This window comes from Rhagoletis zephyria, unplaced genomic scaffold (genome assembly GCF_001687245.7).
Source record: "Rhagoletis zephyria isolate East Lansing unplaced genomic scaffold, Rhagoletis_zephyria_1.1 Rzeph_scaffold_03309, whole genome shotgun sequence".
Classification (NCBI taxonomy): domain Eukaryota; kingdom Metazoa; phylum Arthropoda; class Insecta; order Diptera; family Tephritidae; genus Rhagoletis; species Rhagoletis zephyria.
In genome coordinates, this window is record NW_016160392.1 from 26,395 (window position 1) to 35,487 (window position 9,093).

Here is a 9,093-nt window from a genome sequence, read left to right on the forward strand (position 1 = left end):
AAAACGTCATAACTTAGTCTCGGTCTTTTTCCCAATGTGCGGTTCACGCTTTCATAGTGACTAAAACCAGTTGTACAATGTTCACTTAACGCACGAGCCTTTACAACCTTTAGAAACATATCCAAAATTTGCTAAGTGGAGTCGAAACTTCCTTGCGCTGAAGAATCCAAGCCAACCGTTAGTGTAATTTTATCAAGTTTTTTCGTTGTATCTAAGTTCATTTTATTGAGGCATCACTGTACTATATATGAGCATATGTATGATTATGTATGGACGGGCACTGGGAAACCCCGGTTTCTGTCCAACCCATTTTTTTCAATAACTGCAGTTTTGAAATTAACCCATATAAGCCTAGAAAGTTTTTTTAGTATGAAAAAAAATTAAAAATGTCTCGCTTAGAGTGAGACTTTATACAAAGCGCCAGTAAATGTGTATTATACAGCACAAATATAAAAACTACATCACAAAAATCGCATAAATTCTAGTTTACATTTTTTACTTTTTTTTTAATTATTTAATCCTACACTTTCAACATATCTCTTTGTTCAATTCAAAGGGTCCAAACTACGTATTTCAATATTTTTTTTAAGTGTACGTCTATATTTTACACTATACTAAGTATTTTTTTATTGTTATAGATACTACATATTCGTAAAATATTTGCCAAATCTCTTTATGAGCAATACGCATACATGTGTATGCATGTATGTACATGTTTGTGTATGTATGTATATCTACATACACTACATAAATAAAAAGCATATACATATATGTAAGTATATTTAGCGAACACAAACATTCTAAATGTTGGCATTTTCAAATCGCGCACACACACACACACACACCAATGGCTTGTGATTAATAATAATAATTTATACGACTAATAAATTAAGCAAAGTATGTATGTATGTATATATGTAAATCCTACTAAATATATGTTCATAAATTACTATCTAAACTAAATGAATGTATTTCGACCAAACTATTTTGCTTTATAGACTGTAAGTAATTTAACAATATGTAAATGTACATATGTATTGTATAAAACGATAAACAACGAGGCTTATGCCATTGTATATATGTATGTATGTAATTTGTAATTAAACTGTATTTGTAATTGATAAGTCGTTAAACTGATATAAAATGATTTATTATACTTACATAAATAATGCTGTATGATTATTTTCAAAATAATTAAATGAAAGTAAATTCAACAAAATAAATAATTTTTGTTTTATTTTAAGAGTTGACATAGACAACTTAAAATAATATCGAGCGCTAACCGCCAAAAAGACGTCAGCGACTTTTTTAAATTTTTTTTTAAGCAGAAATGTATCTAGACGCCTTAGGAATGCATCAGAAAGAAAATTTTTAAAATAAAAATGTCGCTGGTTCGAAATGATCCTCCTTTTACCGCCCATTAACTTAATTGCGGTGATTTTTTGGGGAGAGCTTTGTAGATCTGCAGATATACATATTGGCGATACCTGACTACAATACTCCGTGCTTTGGTTGGAGAAGAAGGACAAATGAAATCTAGTCGAAAAACGTTGGCAAAATTTCATAGATGATTATAAAATGGCTAATAATAGAATGCTCAATTTTCTGCCATGAATTAAATATCAAAGGTTCATTTTATGCCTGGTCAGAGGAGCTATGCGCTCCTGTCCAACGGACGCACTTGGTGTCATTACAAGAACTCCGCCACAGACTCTTCTGATTGAGAAGCAGGGCAGCTGGAGCACCGTACCTCTGCCAAAAACAATGAGCATGAAAGGGGTCACTCGGAAGTTCTTAAGTCATTGCTGGATAATCCTGCTATCAAGCTCGCGGACATCATGCTACCAGAATTATCCTTCTACAAACCCTATAAGGTCAGAATTCCTCAAATGGACTGCTGTGAAGCGGATAGAAAATGGACGACGAGAACATTGTGACAGGCGTACTTGAACCAAGATTCCAGAAAAGTCTGCCAATGGGCACATACCCAACTATATTCCAGGCGGAAGCCTTCCCAGTCGAAGCCTGCGTTCGCGATAAATATTATTTTGGATAGCCAGGCAACATTAAAGGCCAGAAACTCATTTAGAACGGCATCAAGGCTTGTGGACTATTGTGAAATTCTTTTGAACCACCTAGGAACTTAACCAGTAGGGTCTTAATTAGAAATCTTACTGGCTACCTGACAGGGGAATGCGACTTAAGGTACCATTTGAATGAAGTGGGGCTTTCTGCAGGTTTTGTGGACTGGTGGATGAAACTCCAGAGCATAGGCTATGTGACAGCCTACGTATGATGAATCGCAGACTGATACACCTTGGGAAACGAATATCTTCTCCATCTAAAATATGGAATATGGCACCCGCCAATGTGCTTACTTTTTTAAATAGCCTAAGATAGATCTTTTTAGGTCGCAGCACGAGAATACCCGACGTAATAAGGAAAATAATGAACATCAGGCGACCCCCCGGAGCAATATTTTTCATACGGAAATGCTTGCTATAGAGAAATCGATGCGATTGTCAAAAGGGGTCTAACATTTACATAGGTGCATTTTTATTCATAATAGGAGGAAAGGGAAAAGAGAGGAAACTCCCAGACTTTCTGTTCAGAATCTCTTGACTATGTACTTTATACTGTATACTTTAGACCCTGCATTGTAAAATACTCGATGAAATGCTTGGGATTTTTCAACTAGAAAAGTTAGGGGGCATCTCTACTGGTTACTACTATTACTAAAATTTGTAAAAAGCTCGTGATATTCCTAATGTCTACTTCAACTCATAAGAATCGGACTCCATCTGGTAACGTTAAGTACTCACCGGTCTAAGTGTGGCTTGACGCCAGCGAGTTTAACCAAATCTAATCTTGTCTTGCTTTTAGAGAACTGGTAATCCCCAAAATGTTGGGTTCCTGGAATGTTTGCATAGAATTTTATGCTATACCATAAACTGTAGCTCTGCAGCAATTATTGGAGTTTGAACACACCCCACAAACATTAGCACAGTTCTGCGGGGCAAAATAAGTCTTACAATGAATGGGTTCAGAAGGCGCAGCAGTTGAGTGCAACCGTTGGTAAAAAAAATCAGTGATCCTTATGCGTATTCTGAACGGCTTGATACATTAGCTGTCAAATTAAACTGTCATAACATGTTGTCTCAAATGATCAGAAAAATATTAGATACGATCATCTAAAACTCAACTGTTTAGTTGATCCTGAAGTACACAACAACGCGTTCAGAAAGTGTATTTGCAAGAGTAGCAAAATAAAAAGAAGTTATATTTCAAGAAATTTCATAAGGCATTTAAGAATCTTATGCACTGAGGGAAATAATGCACAGTAAAAATTAATACTTTATATTTGATTATCGTTTACAAATGTTCGTATTTAAAAATAATATTTTCATACAAAATGTATTACGCACGTATTTGACTGTTCACATCTGTGTATGTATATGTAAGTGTACATACGCACCCCAAGCATGCAGAGATGTAAGATCAATTACGTTTCTATTTGATTTTAATATTTTTTTCCCTCAGTGTATGTACTTAAAAGCTCAAAAGCTTAAAAACACTGGGAAACAAGTGTACATCGACCAATTTTTGACGCTTGTTTTACAAATTAAATCGTCAGCTTCTGTTAACATTTAATTGATAAACAATTTCTTGAAGTGATTTTCATATCACTTTGCAATCTGTTCTCATTCACGGCTAGTTAACCTTCCACCAGTAGTTAGTTGTTGGCAGCGTGACTCGTTGCATACTAGCTACTTAGCACAACTCTAGTCCGAAATGGCGCCAAAGTGAATACACAGATAAATCGCAACGTCGGACACTGCGAGTATTTAGAATTTGCATGCAACTCAATGAGAAACGAGGCAAATGACGTGATGCTAAACGTGGTATTTATGCATTCAGCTGCCCGGCATGTGCTGCAAGGCGTTTATATAGTATTAAGGCATTAAATATTACATTAATGCAATAAATAACTTGTCGGTCACAAAAGCTTAATGGATCGTGTGGCACAAATTGCTAAAGTCATGTTGTTCTTGTTGGCGCATAAAGTTAGCATGAAAAATTAATTTTTAAATATGTATTGTAAACAAGTTTTTGGGTTCTATTACAAAATTTGATTTGCAAGCAAAATAATCAGAAATCAAAAAAACAATAAACAAGCCACGAGTCTTATGACCACTTCAATTTTTTTTCTTTTGCTCTATGTATTAAATTTTCAAGTCACTTTTGCTGACTGCTTCCATTCGTCTGTTGCGGGTTTCTTTTCATTTAGCGCTGAGCGTTTGCCAATAGCTGCCTTTATCATTTAATTCATTTATGTTTGTTTAATGGCTTTCAATTTGTATTAAGTTACATTCAAAAAAAAAAAAGAAGTTTTGCAAAAATAATCACAAAAAAAAACTGTAAATGAATCATACAGTTGGCGGCTTCACGCAGCCAAAGTGGGGTCTGTAGTACTATGTATGAAGGTATGCGGATACATATGTATGTAATTGTATGCTATGTTAGTCACGTCGAGTTGTTTATTAAATCATAGAGGTGGGCCTTGGTGTTTAGAATTTGTATGTATTTATGTACTCGTATATAACTTCAAAGAATGTCGCAAATTTGTTTACAAAACTTTAAATAAAGAAGAAAGAAAATATGAAGCAGTGGTTTGTTTGAGATGAAAGCAAATCAGAAAACAGAATATCGAAATATTTATGTACATGAAAAGGGTTACATACGGAGGGCTTATATTCAATACCCTCTATCTGCAATTTCCACAAAAACTACTTTGTGATGTTAGAACGCATCTGGGACTTACCGGTCATCACTGATGTTTATTCTGATTTTGGAATTTAATAGTACATTCTTTTGTAAAGCGCTATACGAGGTCAGCATTAATATCACCGATGACAGTATGACCAGTATGCGAAATAGTGTCAATTGACCTTATTTCCGTTGATCTTGTTACCTGGCACTTATTTTTATAATCATCTTTTTTTTTTATTTACATATGTATTTTTACCTTTATCTTTGCCTCTTTATTTACGTTTATTTTTATGATAATTCATATACTGATTTTTATCATTATCTCTATTTTTATTTATCTTCATCTATATCTTTATCTTCGTCTTGTTTTTATTTTCATCGTATCTGTATCTTTATTTTATCATTGTCTTTAAATTTATTGTAACTTTATCTTTATTTTTATTTTTATCGTTATCTATATCTATATCTATATCTTTGTTTTTATCTTATCTTTATCTCTATATTTTTCTTTATCTATATCTTTGTCCATATCTTAATTATCATCTGTGTCTTAACCTTTGTCTTTATCTCTATCTATATTTTTATATCCGGGCGAAGTTGTGCACACGGGTAATATAACTTTGTTCGAATAACGGTTATTAAAATTCACTTAGTTTTTGACACTTTAACGAAGTAACAGAACTCCCCGATGGATGAATTAATAAATAATTAGGGTCGGTGTAGTAAAAGCTACTAAATATATATAAAATAATTTTAAACAGGTTAAAATCTCCGTATTAATCAAAAAATTTAATTAGCAGCACATGCATTTTTTCTAGAAATATATTAGAAAAATTTGTATTCTTAAGCGCACCTACTTTGCGTACGCTCTGGCCAAAATCTTCGCACAAATTTTAAAAAATATTGCTTCAACATTTTTTAGTGAAAAGATCCTTCGAGTCGGCCCCACCCAGTGTGGGCACTCAAAGAAAAAGCGTCCACGAATGCAATGGAAGAAACCTTCTACACGGCCGGTTTGCACTGGCGCAACCTCGGAAATGAAAGTCAATTTGCAAAATTTTTTAGTCTTGGCGCAAGCCGACGAACGGCCGTGAAGCCCAAATAGGAAGAAGATCTTTAGAGTGAGTGATGCGTCAAGCACGGGAGCATTGACCACGAACTGTGGATGCCAGCGACTTAATAATAATTTCATTAACAACAGATGAACCTATAAGCAAGCGGATAAGCGATATGCTCATCTCTCAGCTCAGTCCGAAGCGCTCTTTGCGCGCCTTCGCTAAATTTAGCGAGTAGATATTTGAGAAGTACATATAATATGCCTTCTTAATACAAATGGGCAGTAGATTGGGGATTAAAAAAACCACAGCGCTTCTAACTATATGCGTGCCTGTTACGAAACTTCGATCCCTCTTCGAAAACTGATAGGTAACACCAATGAAAGGCCTCGAGTTCAAAGATTTTAAAGACAAAATAAGCTTTAAAGTTAATTCGCTTATATTTTTTACAGTGTATTCAATTGTTCACATGCCTTTTTTTATTTTAAGCATTACCTACTAAAAAAACGGTGATTCTTAAGTGTTGCATGCTAAGTGTTGAAAAGTGTTGCTGCATCACTGGTCGCTGAAGTGTCTCAATCGATCTACACATTCATACATACAGTAACTCAAAGAAGCATTCACATGTTGATGCTATTTAAATACATATTCGCAATCTTTTTCAAGTTAACATTTTTTTTTGTAATTTTTTATAAAAATTCTGTCCATGCTTTTACCAAAATCATATAAAAAGTTTAAAATTTTATGCAAACTTTAGAAAAATTTTACAAACTTCCATCAAAATTTAGAACTCTTTAATTTGAATTTTTAGAAAAACTTTGGAAATGCAGTTTTGTTTTGTTTTTTTTTTTTGCCGTCGGTCTTTAACGGTTTTTTTCACTTATGGGCTATAAAGCTGCATACCCAAATTTTTTTTTAAATCCATATTAAGAGCTCGAAGCTTTGATAAAATTTTGTCGGAAGTTTTAACAGCCTTAAACGTATTAACAACTCAACGGATTTATTTTATTTTCTCCCATTCTGCTTGGTATTTTCTGTAGAAAGTTTCTGGGGAAAAAATACAAAACAGGGTTGCCATATGTATGAAAATTTATAATTATTCAAAATCTCCACAGCAAACTTCAATTTCTATAGTAAAACAAAACTCATTTAAAGAGATAAAAAAATATTTTAGGGTGGGGTTGCCACCATTCTAAAAAGTTACAATTACGTTTTTTTTTTTTTTGTAAATGTATGCTTATTTTATATCACAATATGGGTATCAAACGGAAAGTGTTTGAACAAGCTTTAACACTCACATGTTTTTGAGTAGGGTTGCCTATCTATCAACTACTAAGTAGCACACTGGTGTATAACTTGGTAATAATTGTACCAAAATTCAAAAATGTACACCAAGTTATACACTATGGGCTATAATTTTAATTATTTAACTTATATTATTCAAAGAAACAAAAATAGGAATTGAGTTCAAAAATTTTAAGTGGTGTGTTTTATATTAAATTGTTTTAAGAAATGAATTCATATGACTAAAATTGATAAATGGATTTTAAAAATGCTTTCAAGTCCAACGAACGAGATCTTCACGATTTTACAACCCTACTCAAAAAATAATACTTTACTGAACATCTAGAGGCCAAGCGCTTTCATTTGACATCTCACCTTTGGTAATTCAACGAACTGATTTTATAATTTTTTAGACAGGGGGCAACCCTATAGAATTTCCAAGTACTAAAGATAATTCTCCGTTTAGTAATTTTCGAAATCAGCGTGTTCAAAAAATATCGACTACGCTTTATACTATGCCCTTTCACTTGGTATGTCATTTTGTTATCGAAAAAACGGTGAATATCTTATAACTTTTAAACAGTTGGCAATCGTACTCCATAAAATAAAACATTATTGCACACCTAGCGGCTAAGTGTGAAAAGACTTTGACAGTGACGTTGCAGAACTGATACCTTCGCTTATTAAGATTGAATATAGTAATTTTCTTAACAGCTGGAAGCCCTATTAAAAAAATAAAATAAAACACTTGTGGTTACACATATAGATGCAAATCCGTTTTATTTCACAACTATTTTTTCGTAATCCAACGACCGGTGCGGATCTTATAATTTTTTAGACAGGTGGCAACCCTATATAAATTCTAAATACCAAAGGTCACTCTCCTGTCGATACAGAATATATTATAGAAAATCTCGTCCAAATGCGTTGAGTAGTTTACGAGATTCTCCTTTATAGGTACTATGCTTGATATGACTACAAAGGAAGGTTACTCATACGCCGTGTTTCGTACATGTTCATAGACGAATACACGTTTTCGTAAAAATTTAACCATTAATTACAAAAAGGGCACATTATCCGCCGATTTTTATTAATTTAGATATTTTTGGCTGTAGAATAGTTTTCTTAAGCAGCGGTGGCTAACAGTGGCGATAATGGGCCCATTGTGCATACTCATGAAAAATATTTTTATAAAAAATAAAAAATAAAATTTAACTTGAAATCACATAAATAAAATCAACATGTGAACGCTTGTTTGAGTCACTGTACAGACGAGTATGTTTACCTGTTGTAATAAGAGCCCCCAGCCCCACCCGCACTCAACCGGTTGCGCTCTTATCTTATTTTTCATGCCACAAAAACAGCATTACAAGAATGTCAGACAAGTCTATTCAATCCATTGTGTAATGGGGACCCAAAAAGCCAACAAATAAAAACACAGCGGAACCGCAAGTGATGAGAGAGATAGAGAGAGAGAGAAGTGTTTGAAGAATAAACAAAAGCGCCTCAAAGTCCCCTCGAGGCATAAAGCGGGAAATAGACAATTGAGCGGATATCGCAGTGGACATAGTGTATGTACGTACATTGTACAAACCAAAATAGCCGCAAATCTTTTTGTCGAAGCACTGCTTCAAAGCAAGGCAGTTAGTGAGCAGGCGGCTGGCTGAGGCGGCGCGCGCAAACAAACAGTGGATAAATGTAAACAAAATTAATAAATGCAAGCACAAAATGCAATGCGCGATAAATAGACAACTTCGAGCGAGCAAATTCAACACAGATAATACTTGAGAGCGGTGGGAGTAGCAGCAGCGAGGCACTTGTTGGGCTTATTTGCAAGCGCGTCACCGAGCGGGAGCACTCGTAAGTCGCCACAGCGTTTTAAATTATATGTACATACATACATATGTATTTGGTTTGAGCTTCGTGTATGGAGCGCAAGTGGAGGCAGCGCGTCAGTGACTCCAAACGCAGCAGCAGCAGCGGT